Source organism: Tachyglossus aculeatus, chromosome X2 (assembly GCF_015852505.1).
Source record: "Tachyglossus aculeatus isolate mTacAcu1 chromosome X2, mTacAcu1.pri, whole genome shotgun sequence".
NCBI lineage: Eukaryota > Metazoa > Chordata > Mammalia > Monotremata > Tachyglossidae > Tachyglossus > Tachyglossus aculeatus.
Window position 1 is genome coordinate 18,970,876 of NC_052100.1, and position 18,479 is coordinate 18,989,354.

The window sequence follows — 18,479 nt, forward strand, 5'->3', positions numbered from 1 at the left end:
AATGATTAGTTTTCAAAGTTACAGATTGAGCAGATAAATGTCAAATCAATATTAAGACTGATAAATTCCTCTCAGTGGGAAAGGATACTGGGAAACAAGCTCCATTTGATCTCATTAGATCAGTTATCACCAAATTGTTATCAAATGGTTTACTAGTACCCTCTATCTTGGGTCATTTAGTCATTCACCTCCCTAGAATGCAGAGTGGTTGGACTAGATGATCATTAGATGTCCCTTCTGGCTCTAGGATTATAGGATTCATGAAAGCTGCTAGAGATAAAATTTCAGACATTAAAAACTTAACTGGACAGCAGTGGTCAGCTGGTCAGTGCTTGTAAATTTAAATTCATTGCCCATATCTGATCTCCAGGTACTACTTGAGGGTTACTTGTATCCACTCAAAAGTAGTGAGCAAGGCAGATCAGCAAGAGTGAGTGTCCATCCACTGCAGCATAGTGAGTGTCCCTCAACTGCAGCATATGGAGAGCATGAAGGCCCAACAGACTGCATCTCTACATCTCTTCCCCATCCAGTCATCCCACGAGGCAAGTTGTTAGAGCAGATGTTGGGAACCGTTTTTGTACATAAAAGACAAACAAAATGAAACCTATCATCAGTTGGTGCTCATAGAGTCAACTATGCAATTTAAACACCCATTAACTGAGGTTACTTCACTGTGGAGGTTTAATTATGAAACCATGAAAGGAAGAATTTAAAGATAATGTTGGATTTTACATTGATATTTTTAATCGGCTAGAGAGGGATGAACAGGTCAAGAAAAAAGAAGGGGAGAAAGAGAAAAGAGGGAAAGGAGAAGGAAGAAGAGGGGGAGAGTAGGAAAAAAAGGAGAGAGGAGAGAGGAAAAGAAAGAAAAAGAGGAGGGGAAAGAAAGGGGTAAAGGGTGAGAGAATAGAGAGTGAAAAAGAGAAAGAGAATCAATCATATTTATTGAGCGCTTACTGGGTGCAGAGCACTGTACTAAGCACTTGGGAAGTACAAGTTGGCAACATATAGAGACAGTCCTTACCCAACAATGGGCTCACAGTCTAGAAATGGGCTCACAGTCTAGAAAAATAAATGGATCTATTCCTGGTCCTTTTCATTTGGGAAGGCGGCAGGTGGGTGCCAGACTTGAAAAGTACTATGTCTGCTATTTTTGTCATGTCAATCAGACCCTGTCCCCTCCTGTGACACCACTGCATAGCTGCTCCAGACCAAGCATTCATAGGGGTTGAATCGTCTTTTCCAGTGCCCATGGAAACTGTGAGAAGTGCATGCAGTGCCCAGTATAAAGGCTGCTCTTCTCCCTGCCCTGACTTTTCCCTGCCTGCCGGGTGGCACTACCAGCGCATATGGTGCCCAGCACCAGGGTTGCTCTTGACCCAGATTTCTATGTGAGGCGAGTGGCCCCGTTCCTTGCTTTACCTGGCAGGGCTACCTCAGCACTGCCGGGCCAGCTACTTCTGCCAAAAAAAGGTGTGGGATTGAAGCTGTCAGTACCATGATGCTGAGTCTGTGGGAGAGGTGGGCCCCAAGGTAACTAGACTCGAGAACTACAGTTGATATTAAGAAGAGTCAAATGTCGCTCAGGAACCACAGGATGTGGACCCCTGTGTTAGAGGAAGAGGAACGGGGTGAGAAAATGCGGATGGGTTAATTAACACAATTCATCTACTGGAAAAACAACTCAAGTGTAAACCCTGTGTGAACAGTGCTGCTGACTCCTCAGTTACCCTCAGACCATCAGCAATATTTATTGGCTTCCCCCAACTTTCTTGCCCCTAATGACCTGGCCACATACCTTATTGAGAAAATTGAAACCATCAGGTGCAATCTCCCTAAAATTGCCCCTGCTCCTCTCCAGTCCCTCCCTTCTCCTGCCCCTTCTTCAACTCTCCCCATCTTTCCCAGGAGGACCACAAAAAGAGACCTGCCTCCTCTCAAAATCTACCCCCTTCACCTGTACCCCTGACCCCTCTCTTCACAGTTTATCATAGTGCTTGTCCCCTTCCTTCTTCCCTCTCTGACCACCATCTTCAACTGTTCACTCTCCAGTGGCTTTTTCCCACTGATTTCAAACATGACCATGTCTCCTTTATCCTAAAAAAACCCCAAACCATCCCTTGACCCCACAGCTCCTTCCAGTAATCACCCCATCTCCCTCCTGCCATCCCTATCCAAATTCCATGAGAGAGTTTTCTACTCTCACTGTGTTGACATGTAACTTTCCAGTTTCTGGAGACCTCATATTTGCTATCAGCAATACACCACTTCCCCCACTTCTGGGGCGCTCCACTTGCTATCAGCAATACCAGTCGAGGGGTACTCTACCGATCTGCTGACTGCACCAGTGGTCATGACATGCTTGCCAATGGAATTGGACCGGTCAAGCCCGGCCTGACACATGAGGTCAGTCTGATACCTGGATTAGAACCCAGTCAGGTCATGGGTTCTAAACCCAGCTCCACCCCAGGTCTGCTGTGTGACCTTGGGCAAGTCACTTCACCTTTCTGTTCCTCACTTATCGCATCTGTAAAATGGTGATTGAGACAGTGAGCCCCACGTGGGACAAGGGACTTAGTACAGTGCCTGGCACATAGTAAGCACTTAACAAATACCGTTATTATTATCATTATTATTATTATTATTATTATTATATGTGGGTGCTTGGGTCCTTGAGAGTGAAGAGGTCAATGTTTAGGAGTAAATAGAGGGCTGAGTTGATGCAAACACAGGCAGTCAATCAATAAATAAATAGTATTTATTGAGAGCTTACTTTGCTCTTCAAAGAGTACAATATAACAGAGATGGTAGACATATTCCCTTTCCCACAACAAGCTCACGGTCCAGAGGGGGAGAAAACATTAATGTAAATAAATGAATTACAGCTATGTACTAAGTGCTGTGGGGCAGCTGTTGATATGTTGAGAAGCAGCATTGCTCAGTGGAAAGAGCACGAACTTGGGAGTCAGAGGTCATGGCTTCTAATCCCGACTCTTCCACTTGTCAGCTGTGTGACTTGGGGCAAGTCACTTCACTTCTGTGTGCCTCAGTTACCTCATCTTTAAAATGGGGATTAAGACTGTGAGCCCCATGTGGGACAACCTGATTACCTTGTATCCCCCCACAGCGCTTAGCACAGTGCTTGGCATATAGTAAGTGCTTAACAAATGCCATTATTATTATATTAGAAAGATATGTATCTATCTATCCACTTGTGTCTATTCTTACCTGCTTTCTCCTTCTTAACAATGGTATATTGCTATCTATCTTTTGTCCCATTAAACTGCAAGCTTGAGGGCAGAGTCTGAAGGACTTCCTGGCTGTGGCAATCTCCAACACTCTAATTCACTAGGAAGTTGTTCTAGATGGAGTTCAGTAAAGTTAGTTTGCCTCATTAAAGCAGTGTTTCCAGGTGAAAGAGCACAGGCCTGGAAGCCAGAGAACTTGGGTTCTAAATTCAGCTCTGCCTCTCACCTGCTATGTAACCCTGGACAATTTGCTTAACTTCTCTGGGCTTCAGTTTCTTCATCATCAAATGGAAATTCACTACCTGTTCTCTCTCCCCTTAGGCTCTGAGTCCCATGTGGGATACAGGGACAGTGCCTGATCTGATTATCTTGTATCTATCCCAGGGCTTAACACAGTGGTCAGCACAAAGTAAGTGCTTAACAAATACCGTAATTATTATGTGTGTGTCTCCTGGTTAGGAAGATGCTGGCTTCACTCATGGAGTTCAAACAGCCAGCCAAGCTCCGTCTCTCACACACTCAACAAAACCTTACCCCTAGCCTGCCATTTGTTCTGCAGTACCTCCTTGGTCCAGGGTGGCTTCTTTGAGCTAAATAATCTCTAAGCAGCCCACCAGCACTCTCCATTCAGCTCCTATTTTCTTTGGACACCTTGATATTTGCCCCACCCTCAACCTGACAGCACTTATGTATCTTCAAATTATATATTATGTTACTCATTTATTCATATTAATGTCTGTCTCCCCTTTTAGACTGTAAACTCACTATGGGCAGGAAAATTGCTAATTCTGCTGTATTGTACTCTCCCAAGCACTTAGTACAGCATTTCCCACATAGTAAAGTGCTCAATAAATATGAATGATTGATTGATTCATCCAGGGAAGACACCCTGGACCTTTCTCCTTAGGGCTAGGTCTTGATAGGGTTGTGGGGAAGTCTCTCTCTGCCTTCAGGCCACATTTCCAGGGAATTGGCTGGGCCATCTGCTCCCTGATGGCTCCCACACACACACTGGGTCCTGTTTCTCATGGGTCCAGACACTCTGTGCCCCACTGTAGCTTTGGGTACTCAGAGTTTCCCAGGGGTTGGCAGTGGCTGGGCCGGGTGTATCGTGCTGTGGTAAAACCTCTTGCGGTCTGTTTTCCCAGGCACATGCACACACGCATACGCACACACACACACACACACAAAACACACACACACACACACACACACACACACACTCCAAAGGGAAAGCCTAGAGGCTTTTACTTCTTTGGCATGTTCTTCAAGCTGTTCTTCTTTTACATGTTCTGCACAAGTAGGAACTCAAAAATTGCTGTTATTGATACTGACATTAGGCCTGAGGGTGATTCATTCTGAGCAAGGAGTTGTCTCTTGCTGGTGTGTTTTCGATTGGCAGCTTCATACACCAGACTAGAATTCAATTAGAATCCACAAGTGTGGAATAAATAGTTGATACTTATCAATGTCTCCATAGAAGGTATGCATTTATGAGTAAGATGATTATCTGTCTATCTATCTATCTATCTATCTATCTATCTATTTCTCTGTATATATAAAGTCAATATACATAAAGCAATTTCTACCCAGGTACATACAGCCCTGCTGACTGAAAGTTCACTACACTGCACTGTACTAAGACAGAAATATTAATAATAATAATAATGGCATTTATTAAGTGCTTACTATGTGCAAAGCACTGTTCTAAGTGCTGGGGAGGTTACAAGGTGATCAGGTTGTCCCATGGGGGGCTCACAGTCTTAATCCCCATTTTACAGATGAGGCAGCTGAGGCACAGAGAAGTGAAGTGACTTGCCCAAAGTCACACAGCTGACAATTGGCAGAGCTGGGATTTGAACCCATAACCTCTGACTCCAAAGCCTGTGCTCTTTCCACTGAGCCACGCTGCTTCTCTACATAGTCCTGAACTGTAATTTTGAAAATTGGCCTAAAAATTAAATGTATCTGGCCTCACATATGGGACACTGGACATTGGCCAATCGATCAATCAGTGATATTTGTTGAACACTTACTGTGTATCAAGCGCTTGGGAGGGTACAATACAACAGAGTTGGAGCACATGATCCTTGCCCACAAAGAGTTTATAATTTTTATATTCTTCCATGCCATGATGCTTTTGGACTTGACAGTCTTTGAAACAATTCTTCAAAAGCCATTCTGGCATATTTTTCACATTGAGTTGCTACTTCCAAATAGGGAGGGCCGGAGGGTGTGCATGACTATCACACCTGTGAATGCTAGATTCTGAGACCTGAAGAGACTGAAACTCTGTTCATCTAGCCAAAGTACCTTATTGTTTCTATTGGATTTATCTTTGTCTTTTATGTTGGTTTGTGCTTTTATTGTTTTATCTTTTCATATGGGTCCATCACAGCTCCCTTCCCTCCTTTGATTCTTAGATTGTGAGCCCCAAGTCTAATTCTCACCTGTGTACTTTTCCCAGTGCCAAGTATAGTGCTTTTCATAGTCATGCTTTACAAATACTATGACACTACTACTCCTACTCCTACTACTACAAACAGTACTACTATTATTACTACTCCTACAACTACTACTCTACTTATTGCCTTACGCTGTCTAGTCACGTCCGACTCATAGTGATGCCATAGACACATCTCTCCCAGAACGCCCCACTTCCATCTGCAATTGTTCTGGTACTGTATCCATAGAGTTTTCTTGGTAAAAATACAGAAGTGATTTACCATTGCGTCCTTTCGCACGGTAAAGGAGTCTGTGCTCTCAACTCTCTCGGATGCCGCTGCTGCCCAGCATGGGTGAGTTTTGATTTGTAGCAGATTGCCTTCCCCTTGCTAGCCACTGACCTAGCTAGGAATAGAATGGGTATGCCTCTGCTTGACTCTCCCTCCTCTAGTCATGTCTGGTAGAGTGTTGGAAACTCTCCAGGTGCGACCTTGAGAGGGGACTAGTACTATTATTACTACCACCAGTACTACTACTCACGCCCATAAAGTTTGTTTTTCTTGGCTTCTACCTAGTTAAGGTCATATCAATTTTCCCTCCAGGGTATCATTTGAATGACCTTTCCTCTTGGTCTGGGAAGTTAACAACTCAATATTACCATCTTCTGCTGTCAATATCTTCATCCAATTTGAAATCTTATGACCTTCTCCATTTATTTCAGTAATTCTGCATATAATAATTATAGCATGTATTAATAAATTAATAACCTTTTGTAGAACATGAAGAAGGTTAGTATGATGAATAATGAAAAATCACTTACAAAAAGGACTTATGCAGTGGAAATCACAAGTTTGGCAAGAATCCTAAAACTTACAGGGGAAAATTCTGGTCAGAAATTGCTGAGATTTTTCTGATGAGCATTTTTGGCAATATGAAATAAGCAACTCACAAACCTGGAAACATTCACCATCGTTTATGATGGCTGGCATAACTGGAGGATCCATTTGAAGTTACTAAGCTATGCCTTTCTTTCTATGGCACCAGAAATCAGTAACACACTTCTAGAAAATGAAAATGGACAAACATCACTATCTATGACATATACATTCATAAAAACTCTTTAAGCTACTTGTGGGCAGGGAATGTGTTACCACTCTTTTGTATTGTGCTCCCCCAAGTGCTAAGTACAGTGCTCTGCACACAGTGAGTACTAAGTACAATGCTGCCTTGGAGGAAGTTTCAGAGTCAGGCCTTTCAAATCGTTCCAGAGGTAGAAGAGACAGTCTGAGAGTGATACACTGTCCCTTGAAACCACTGTCCTTGTCTGCACAGACCCTGCTCCACTGTTCCTACTTTGTTCTGATTCTGGTCAGTCAAGTTGTATAGAGGGCCAGAGTATATTTGTTTTGTTGCTTCTGTTGTTTTTTGTTTTATTTTCATTTCTTGTTTTGCTTTTCCCCTGGTTTTCTCAAGACAGGGGCAAAGAGTTCTCTGACCTTTCCCAAGCCACTCCAAGAGTATTATTCAACAATGGCTCATGAAATAAGTGACAGCATAGAGGTGTGGATAATGTTGAGATTCCCCTGTGACATAGTCACAGGCCTCACCCATTATCCCTAACGACTCCTTCAAATATGTGTGCATCTGGTACCAGGGGAACTGGATGATAGGATGTAGATGACTCAGTGTAAACCATCGCCACTCCTGAAAAAATAACTCAAGTGTGTGTCCTGATAGCAGTGGGATTTATCTTCACACCTTGTTACGTATCTCCAACTATCATCTCAGAACTTTCGCACTCACAACCCCCTGTTACACTTTTATATGTATCTATTGACATCCGGATATTTAAACACTTCTTCCTCCTATCTCTCAAGTACTATGTGTCTGTCTCCTCCAATATATTTTTAAGCTCCTTGTGGGAAGGGATCATCTCATCTACTTCTATTGTACTTTCCCAAGCCCTCAGTTCAGTACTCTGCACAAAGCAGGCACCCAATAAATTCTATTGACTGATGAGGGATTGATTAACCACTGATGACTAAGTAATGCTTACCCTGCTTGGCAAGGAGCCTGAAAAGGTGCCATGCCTTTTCAGATGAAAAGGTTTCATCGATCCAGGGGGCAAGTGTGCAGATGATTTTCTCTCAATTCCGCTCACACGGATACAACCTCACGGTCAACAGCTTTATCTTTGAAGATGAGTACAACTCTCATCTGGAAAAAATTGAACTTGCATATGATATTTTAAAATTCTCAGGTCCACATGAAGCAGCATACAATTGACTAATAGAAGAGACCTGAAGTTCCTTTGGGCAGAATCCCATGCTTTTCCATGTTAATTAATGGAACACCTGAAATATACAGAGTCTGTAAACAGAGGAGGTAGAGACTTAAAGGAGCTAGCAATCTGGCACAATTTCTACCTCTGCCCAGCATGGTCCAGTATTGGGGAAAAAGTGTTGCTGCTTCTCCTGCTTTTGCCATCCCATTGGTATGGGACAGGGATAGAAGGGAGAGGGTAATGCCACTTGTGGGACTTATACAAGCCTCGGCATTATCTTTGACTCATCTCACTCAACCCACATATTCAATGTATTACAAAATCCTGTCTGTTCAACTTAAATGACATCACTAAAATCCAGCCTTTCCTCTCCCATCCAATCTGTTATCACATTAATCCAAGCACTTATCCTATCCCGCCTTGATCATTGTATCAGCCTCCTTGCTGACCTCCCCACTCCAGTCCATACTTTATTCTGCTTCCCAGATCATTTTTCTACAATGATAGGTCCATGTTTCCCCACTTGACAAGAATCTCCGGTGCTTGCCCATCCACCTCCACATCAGACAGAAACTCCTTCCCATCGGCTTTAAAGCAGTCAATCACCTTAACCCTTCCTAACATACCTCACTGCTTTTCTACTACAACGCAGCCCACACACTTCGTTCCTCTAATGACAATCTACTCCTTGATTTCACCTATCTCGCCACCAATCTCTTGCCCACTTCCTGCCTCTGGCCTGGAACACCCTCTCCCTTCCCATTCGTCAGAAGATCACTTTCCCCACCTTCAAGGCTTTATTGAAGGCACAGTTCTCCAAGAGGCCTTCCCTAACTAGGCTCTCATTACCTCTTCTCCTGCTCCCTTCCCGATGCCCTTACACTTGGATTTGCACACTTTATTCACCCCTCCTTCAGTCCCATGAAACGTACGTCCATAACCGTAATTTATTTGTTTATATTAACGTCTGTCTCCCCCTCTAAACTATAAGCTCGTTGTGGGCAGGGAATGTGTCTACCAACTCTGCTATACTGTACTCTCCTAAATGCTTAGTACAGTGCCCTGCACACTTTAAGCACTCGATAAACATGATTTACTGCTTGATTGAAGTCACAACAGACCCAATACCTTGGCCAGGTCCTGGAGACTGCCAAACCGAAATGAATCTTGCCTATCATGACTTGGCCTGGAACTCACTGTAAGGATATTTCACACATCCATCAATCCATCAGTCAATCAACTGAGTGCTTACTGTGTGCAGAGCACTTTACTAAGCCCTTGGGAAAGTACAATACAATCTAGTAGGTAGACATGATTTCTGCCCACATGGACCTTACAGGCTTTGAGTTTAGCAGCCTAGAGGGAAACTATTAAGTTCCCTAGTATCCCCCAGATGTAAGATCTGGTTCATTCCCAGAATGACAGTATCATGGCCCCTTTCTGAAACAGGAAGCATTGGGAGAGTCAGGAGACCAACTGAATGCAATCTCAACTAGGTAAGGGTCATTTAGAGGATCTATCCAATTTGATTCAGTCCTAGGGGACCTGCAGGCTAAGCGTGCTCCTGGCAAAAGTCTGTGAACAGGTGACTTAGTGGTCATGATCCTGGATGGATCAATGAAGAAGGAAGAAAAGAAGAAGGCAAGAAGAGTGGAGGGAGGAAGAGAGAGAGACTTGAGTGTTCTAGTCAGGCAACCCTAATCACCCTTCATCCAAGTAGGAATTGAAGACTCATTGAGATATAGTTGCGATACTGTGCCCCCCACGACCAGCCCCCATTAATGGAAATGCCCTATGTATCCAAATTCTCACCAGAAATTTCTGAATCCAACAGCTATTCTCTAGGTAGGAGCCAATTAGCTTTCGTTCAAGAGGATATAGGTGGGGTGCAGGAGAGGGGAAGAGAAAGCAAGGGAGAGAGGAAGAGGAAGGACAGTTTCCCCCTTCTAGACTGTGAGCCTGTTGTTGTGTAGGGACTGTCTCTGTTGCCGAATTGTACTTTCCAAGAGCTTGGTACAGTGCTCTGCACACAGTAAAAACTCAGTAAATACGATTGAATGAATGAATGAATGAAAGTTTGCAGTTTAGCAGGTCCTTTATGAGTGAGCAGCTCTAGTGCCAAAGGGAGCTTTCCAATCACTTTCAGTTTTCTGCTGAAATAGCAAATTTGAAGCACACAAAGCTGCTAGGTAATGGAGTAATTCATTGAATGGTCCACATGTTTCTGGAATCTACAGCCCATCCGATTCACTCTGTGCCATGATGACAGTTGTCTGTAGAGTGAAAGGTTTAACAGCTCAGCTTTGGCAGCACGAAAGAATGAACAAATACTTTGGATACTGAATTATAATGAATAAAGGTCTTTTGTTCTCTAACCCTTCTCGGGTCACTTCAAATTACAAAGGGATGAAAGTGTTCATTTCCTGGATTTGACATTTCTAGAAATGTTCACAGCAGATGACCACTGTCCCATACATATGGACCGGTATACTCTTAGCAAAACAGAATATCTCAAATTTCCTCCCCGGGGTCATTTGACATTGCCATCCCAGAAGGGATATGTGCGATTTATTTCCCAAATTTGTCCATTGCATCTGGATCAATCCTGGATCTGACCAAGATAAAACCTACAAAATGATCAAGTCTAGCATAGTCATGCAACTGGCTGCTTGTCAATTGCTTTTCTGCATCAAGTGTGGCTTAAACTGTTGAGGGGCATGCAGCATTGCATCATTGATTCCAGAGAGTTAAATCAATTAAGCACATTAGGTGGACACATAAAGGTGCAGAAATGGGCCCTTTCCGTACAGTGCTTGTTGTCATTAGATGATCACTAAATCTGCTCAACTAGCTGCTTATCTTTCAACTTGTTTTTTGGAATGGGCTTGTATTCATTTGTATATATATATATATATATATATATATATATATTTGTACGTATTTATTACTCTATTTTACTTGTACATATCTATTCTATTCATTTTATTTTGTTAATATGTTTTGTTTTGTTCTCTGTCTCCCCCTTCTAAACTGTGAGCCCACTGTTGGGTAGGGACCGTCTCTATATGTTGCCAACTTGTACTTCCCAAGTGCTTAGTACAGTGCTCTGCACACAGTAAGCACTCAATAAATATGATTGATTGATTGATTGATTGATTTGCATGGATCCAAGATCAAAATGGTCATGACAAATTGGAGAAGTGGGTGGATAAGAACTGGATGAGGTTTCACAGAGAAGGATGCAGGGTAATTCCTTTAAGGAGACAGAGCAAACCCTATAATTCCCAATTCAGGAAGAACTGGTTTCTGCAGGAGTTCCTGGAGAAGACAAAGAGGTCATATGGCTCAGCAATTCGATGTTGTTGTTAGCAGAAGAAAGTGTGATAAAGAGTTTTCCGAATAGAACCCAAGAATCACAAGGGATTTGGGCCAGACATTTCAGTACAAGGCAAGGTTTTGTGAGTGTATTTTAGAGCAGCAGTTATGTGCAGTCTAGTCACTACCACATTTAACAAAGTGCCCAGGTGATTAGGGGGGTGAGGATTAATCATGACCAAAATCCAGAGATGATCTTGATGACTCAAAAAAATGAACTCAAGTGCGTCAACCCAATCCAAAGGGCAATTGGTGTGTTTGAGTCTGATAGGCAGACCCAAGCCAGAAAATAGAAATATGCCCTTTCATTGAGTCCCTGGCTGAGCATTGGTGGGGCATGGCTTAGAGAGCAGATGGAAGACTTGATCTCCAAGCTGGGCCTGAAAAGCCTGGTCCTTTCCCAAGAGGGTGCTTCCATCTATTTGGGGATTGCTCTCCAAACTCCTCGAATGAGTTGTCCACACTCACTTCCTCCATGTTTTCTCCTCCAACTCTCTCCTGGACCCCATCCCTTCTGGCTTCCATCCCCTTCACTCTGCAGAAACTGACCCGTCAAAGGTCACCAATGATCTCCTTTTAACCAAATCCAATGGTCTCTAATCCAACCTAATCCTCCTCTATCTCTCAGTTGCCTTCAACACTGTGCACCACCCCCTTCTCCTGAAAACACTATCTAACTTTGGTTTCAATGACATTGTCCTCTCCTAGTTCTCTTCCTATCTCTCCCTGGCCACTCCTCAGTCTCTTTCATAGGCTCCTCCTCTGCCTCCCACCCCATAACTGTGGGAGTCCCTCAAGGCTCAGTTCAGGGTCCCCTTCTATTTTCCATCTACACCCACTCCCTTGGAGAACTCACTTGCTCCCACGTTTTCAAATACTATCTCTAACCGGATGATTTTTAAATCTACCTCTCCAGCTCTGACCTCTCTCCTCTTCAGTCTCACATTTTCCTCCTGCCTTCAGGAAATCTCTACTTGGATGTCCCACTGATACCTCAAACTTAACATGTCCAAAACGGAACTTCTAATATCCCAACCCAAACCCAGTGCTCCATCTGACTTTACCATTACTGTAGACACAACACTACCATCTTCCCTGTTTCCCAAGCAGACACTGTTTGGAGGATCCATCACAAAGCCCATAACCTTGGCATTATCCTTGACTCATCTCTCTCCTTCAACCAACGCATTCAATCTGTCACAATATCCTGTCACTTCTGTCTTCATGACGTCTCTAGATTCCATACTTTCCTCTCCATCCAAACTGCTACCACCTTGATTCATCATCATCATCATCAATCGTATTTATTGAGCGCTTACTATGTGCAGAGCACTGTACTAAGTGCTTGGGAAGTACAAATTGGCAACATAATTCAATGTTTATCATTCCTTGCCTTGATTAGTGCATCACTCTCCGTGCTGATCTCCCTGCCTCCTGCCTCTCCCTTCTCCAGTCTATACTTCACTCTGCTGCCCAGATCATTTTTCTGAAAAAAAATTCCATCCATATTTTCCCACGCCTCAAAAACTCCAATGGTTGCCCGCCCACTTCCGCTACAAACAGAAATTCCTTAGCATTGACTTTAAAGAACTCAGCTCTCTCCTTCCTACTTAACCTCACTGACATCCTACTACAAGCCAACTGGCACACACCTCTCTGCAAACATCAACTTACTCTCTGTGTCTCCACCTCATCTATCCCTCCCACATTCTCCCTCTGGCCTGGAACTCCCTCTCCCTTCCTATCCAATAGTCCACCAGTCTCCACGCCTTCAATACCCTCCCCAAATCACATCTTCTCCAAGAGGCCTTCCCAGACTAAACTCTTTATGGCCCCTATCCACTGTCTCCTCTGTGTCAACTATGGGCTTGGCTGTGTACCCTTTGAGTTCCTTTTCTACTCACCTCAGCACCACACCACTTATGTACATATCCTTATACTCTACCATGTCCCCTATCCCTGATGTATTTCAATATCTGTCTCCCCCATTCAAACTGCAGCTCCTGCAGGCAGGGATTTGGGGCAGGAATTGACTGTGAAACCCATGCAGAACACGATTATCTTGTATCTACCCCAGCACTTAGTACAGGGCTTAGCATATAGTAATCAAGCAACAGTGTTGGTATATGTAATAATGATAAGAATAATAATGGTATTTGTTAAGTGCTTACTATGTGTCAAGCACTATTCTAAGCGCTGGGGTAGATACAAGGTTATCAGGTTTTCCCACGTGGGGCTCACAGTCTTAATCCCCATTTTACAGATGAGGCAACTGAGGCACAGAGAAGTGAATTGACTTGCCCAAAGTCACACAGCTGCCAAGTGGCAGAGCTGGGATTCGAACCCATGACCTCTGACTCCCAAGCCCAGGCTCAAGAAGCAGTGTGGCTTAGTGGAAAGAGACCGGGCTTGGGAGTCAGAGGTCATGGGTTTGAATCCTGGCTCCGCCACTTGGCAGCTGTGTGACTTTGGGCAAGTCACTTCACTTCTCTGTGCCTCAGTTGCCTCATCTGTAAAATGGGGATTAAGACTGTGAACCCCATGTGGGACAACCTGATAACCTTGTATCTACCCCAGTGCTTAGAACAGTGCTTGGTACATAGTAAGTGCTTAACAAGCACCATTATTATTATTCTTATCATTATAAATACCATTATTATTCTTATCATTATTTCATATACCAACTCTGTTGCATTGTACTTTCTCTAGCACTTCGCACAGTGTTCTGCACAGGGTAATCACTCAATAAATAACATTGACTGATGGCTTGATTTAACTGTGACCCTCCTCTTCCATCCTTGTCCTCCTGAGGCCCCCATGTTGATGGGGGAGTTTACCCATGGCTTTCCATTCTCACTCCTGCTGAGTTCTGAGAGGTGAAAAAATGATTTAGCTTGAGAGATAGATAATCCTAGTTAGGTACTTTCCTGTCCAACTGTGTTGAAAATGCTTTGGCCTCTGGTTCCTATGATTTAATTAGGGTGTAGGGAACTCAGAGAGGGTTCACGATAATACAACAAGGTGATCAAAGTCTAGGAAAGAAGCCCCTTGTGGAAATGCTAAAGGAGTTGAGTTTAGAAGACACTGAATGGATATTGGAGAGAAACAAATCTCCATTTCCTCAGATGGAAAGCAACACTAAATGAAGTAATAATAACAATAATAATTATGGTAATTGTTAAGCACTTACTATGTGCCAAGCACTGTTCTAAGCACTGTGGTAATCAGGTTGGACACAGTCCCTGTCCTATATGGGGCTCACAGTCTTAATCCCCATTTTACCAATGAGGTAACTGAGGCCCAGAGGAGCAAAGTGACTTGCCCAAGCTCACACACAGCAGACATGTGGCAGAGTCAGGATTAGAACCCAGGTCCTTCTGACTCCCAGGCCCCTGCTCCATCCACTAAGTGACACTACTTGACAGTAAGAGTGATTTTGCTCAGATATTAAGAAGTTCCTGAGTCAAAAGTTTGTAAGACTTGGCAAGAGCTACATCAAGAAGTTGTGGAGATTTATAAGAAAAAGCAATGTAGCATTGGCTATTTTAGGTACTGTCCACTGAAGAGAGTTCTAAATTATCAGGGCCCCAAATTTCTACTTAGTTTACAATTTTTTAATTCAACTCACCCACATTTACTGATACCATCCCCTCCCCGACCAGATATCTGCAGCTCTTTAATAATAGTAATAATAATGATGGCATTTGTTAAGTGCTTACTATGTGCAGAGCACTGTTCTAAGCGCTGGGGAGGCTACAAGGTGATCAGGTTGTCCCACGGGGGGCTCACAGTTTTAATCCCCATTTTACAGATGAGGTAACTGAGGCCCAGAAAAGTTAAGTGACTTGCCCAAAGTCACACAGCTGACAGTTGGAGGAGCTGGGATTTGAACCCATGACCTCTGACTCCAAAGCCCGGGCTCTTTCCACTGAGCCACGCTGCTCTTTCTATCTAACATATGATATCAGGCCTACAAGTGTCTTCTGTACCCCTGACTGAAACAAAGCATCAGAGCAGATACTATCTGTGCTTAGTGGCCCAAGCATCTTGTAGCCTCATTTTCACTATAAAGAACTATTGATAAATGTTACCCTTCCCCTCAGGCTTGAGCTCTAGGTCAGAGAGGTGAGCATCACTTGGTCTCTAAAATGGAGCTCCATGCATAGAGCCTTTGTTGCCTCGGGGCATCCTCAGGTGACTTCTAACTCAGAGCCCCACCCAAAGGAGGATTTTCCTCATTGCTCCTTCCCCTCCCTGGCTCCAAACTGAGGTCTGGGTTGAACTTTGCCACAGTGTGGGGAGGGAGATTCAAGCCACCTTGTTGCCCCCGCGATCCAAGGTTGCTCAGCAGCACAGAGATGGTTTGGGGTGCGGCCCCCTCCCCAGGACACGTGGCTCTAAAATGGAGGATCGAGCCTTGAGACGGAGATCAATGGACCATTGTAGGAGGGACTAAGAGCAATGAATAGAGACCATTGGAGAACGAAGGATGCCAATTTCTTACTCAACCACCAGTGAGAAGCCCCGGAACCTGACGGACAGCAGGGGGACTAATGAGGGTTCGCTCCTATGGGAGCACCTTCAGTAGGGTCAAGGGGAGCTGCCTGGGCCAGCCCTGGGCGGCCTGATTCAAAGGAAAGGATGTGTTCATTCATTCATTCATTCATTCATTCATTCAATCATATTTATTGAATGCTTACTATGTGCAGAGCACTGCACTAAGTGCTTGGGAAGTACAAATCGGCAACATATAGAGACGGTCCCTACCCAACAAGGGGCTCACAGTCTAGAAGGTAGAGACAGACAAAAAAAAAACCAAGTACACAGGTGTCAATACTATCAGAATAAATAGAATTATAGCTATATACATATCATTAATAAAATAAATAGAGTAATAAATATGTACAAATATACACAAGTGCTGTGGGGAGGGGAAGGGGGAAGGGCAGAGGGAGGGAGAGGGGGCGATGGGGAGGGGAGGTGGAAGAGGAGAGGAAAAAGGGGGCCTCAGTCTGGGAAGGCCTCCTGGAGGAGGTGAGCTCTCAGTAGGGCTTTGAAGGGAGGAAGAGAGCTAGCTTGGCAGATCAGGCAGAAACTCCTCACCCTGGGCTTCAAGGCTCTCCATCACCTTGCCCCCTCCTACCTCACCTCCCTTCTCTCCTTCTACAGCCCAGCCCGCACCCTCCACTCCTCCGCCGCTAATCTCCTCACCGTACCTCGCTCTCGCCTGTCCCGCCATCGACCCCCGGCCCACGTCATCCCCCGGGCCTGGAATGCCCTCCCTCTGCCCATCCGCCAAGCTAGCTCTCTTCCTCCCTTCAAGGCCCTGCTGAGAGCTCACCTCCTCCAGGAGGCCTTCCCAGACTGAGCCCCTTCCTTCCTCTCCCCCTCGTCCCCCTCTCCATGCCCCCCATCTTACCTCCTTCCCTTCCCCACAGCACCTGTATATATGTATATATGTTTGTTCATATTTATTACTCTATTTATTTATTTATTTACTTATTTATTTTATTTGTACATATCTATTCTATTTATTTTATTTTGTTAGTATGTTTGGTTTTGTTCTCTGTCTCCCCCTTTTAGACTGTGAGCCCACTGTTGGGTAGGGACTGTCCCTATATGTTGCCAATTTGTACTTTCCAAGTGCTTAGTACAGTGCTCTGCACATAGTAAGCGCTCAATAAATACGATTGATGATGATGATGATGATGATGTGTGGAGGGAGGGCATTCCAGGCCAGAGGTATAACGTGGGCCAGGGGTTGACAGTGGGACAAGTGAGAATGAGGCACAGTGAGGAAGTTAGCAGCAGAGGGGTGGAGTGTGCGAGCTGGGCTGTAGAAGGAGAGAAAGGAGGTGAGGTAGGAAGGGGTGAGGCGATGGAGAGCTTTGAAGCCGAGAGTGAGGAGTTTTTGCTTGATTCGAAGGTTGATAGTCAACCACTGGAGATTTTTGAGGAGGGGAGTGACATGCCCAGAGCGTTTCTGTACAGAGATAGTCCGGGCAGCAGAGTGAAGTATAGACTGAAGCGGGGAGAGACAGGAGGATGGGAGCTCAGAGAGGAGGCTGATGCAGTAATCCAGTTGGGATATGATGAGAGAATCCTTCCCCTGTAAGTGGCCCATGCTCGTTCTGTTCACTGCTATGTCCGTGGTTCACTCTGTGCTTCGTAGTGTGCTGAGCCCTCCTGGGAGGGAGTGGAATTAAAGATCCCTGAGTAAACTGTGGTCTTTGTGGTCTCTATGCTACACCTCACCAGAGTGGTAGCAATAACTGTGACATTGCCAAGGGTTCTCAGCCCCATATCTTGGCCAACAAAGCCCCCAGAATAACTTTAGGAACTTCTGGAACAGGTCAAACTCCACTGAGTCTTAAAGATTTCCCGTTCTTCCATTCTTCTAACACAACTTTGGGGACGTTCTGCTCAGTGCTTCCCAAGTCCCCTGAAACTCGATCAATGCCACCACATCTTCAAATGAAGCCCAGGTGTCTCCCTGAAGGGGAAGGAGGCAATGGTGATTAGTCTACCAACTCACTTTCCCAGGCCCATGTGTCTCCCCTCTTCCCAGAACTCCTCCTCCAGCCCTTACTGCAGGCAGACATCAAGATCCGAGAGCTCAATAGTGTTTAATGTTTTCTTAATTCGGTAACAGTGAAACCAACTACAGTTCAAACCACCTTTCCTTACCCCCACCCCAGGGGCCCTCTGTACTTTCCCATCAGCATCCCAGGGCTCACGCTGCTCTGGACCTTATTCTCCTCTTCTCTGGGGCATCAGAGAAGCAGCATGGCTCAGTGGAAGGAGCACAGGCTTGGGAGTCAGAGGTCATGGGTTCTAATTCTGGCTCCACCACTTGTCAGCTGTGTTACTTGGAGCAAGTCACTTAACTTCTCTGTGCCTCTGTGCCTCAGATGTGCCTCATCTGTAAAATGGGGATGAAGACTGTGAACCCGATGTGGGACAACCTGATTACCTTGTATCCCCCCAGTGCTTAGAACAGTCAATTGATGGTATTTATTAAGTGCTTACTGTGTGCAGAACACTGTACTAAGCACTTAGCTGAGTGTAATATAATAAAGTTGGTAGATGTGATCACTGCCTGCAAGGAGTCTTCATACTAGGTG

At 44.6% G+C, this 18,479-nt stretch overlaps 1 non-coding gene across 1 annotated transcript; it reads right to left on the reverse strand.

The window, feature by feature from the left end:
• Positions 1-6,059: 6,059 nt before the first annotated feature.
• Positions 6,060-6,197, reverse strand: LOC119949712. Its single transcript, XR_005457254.1, has one exon. It is a non-coding gene; the product is annotated as a small nucleolar RNA SNORA7 (small nucleolar RNA).
• Between the last annotated feature and the right edge of the window lie 12,282 nt (positions 6,198-18,479).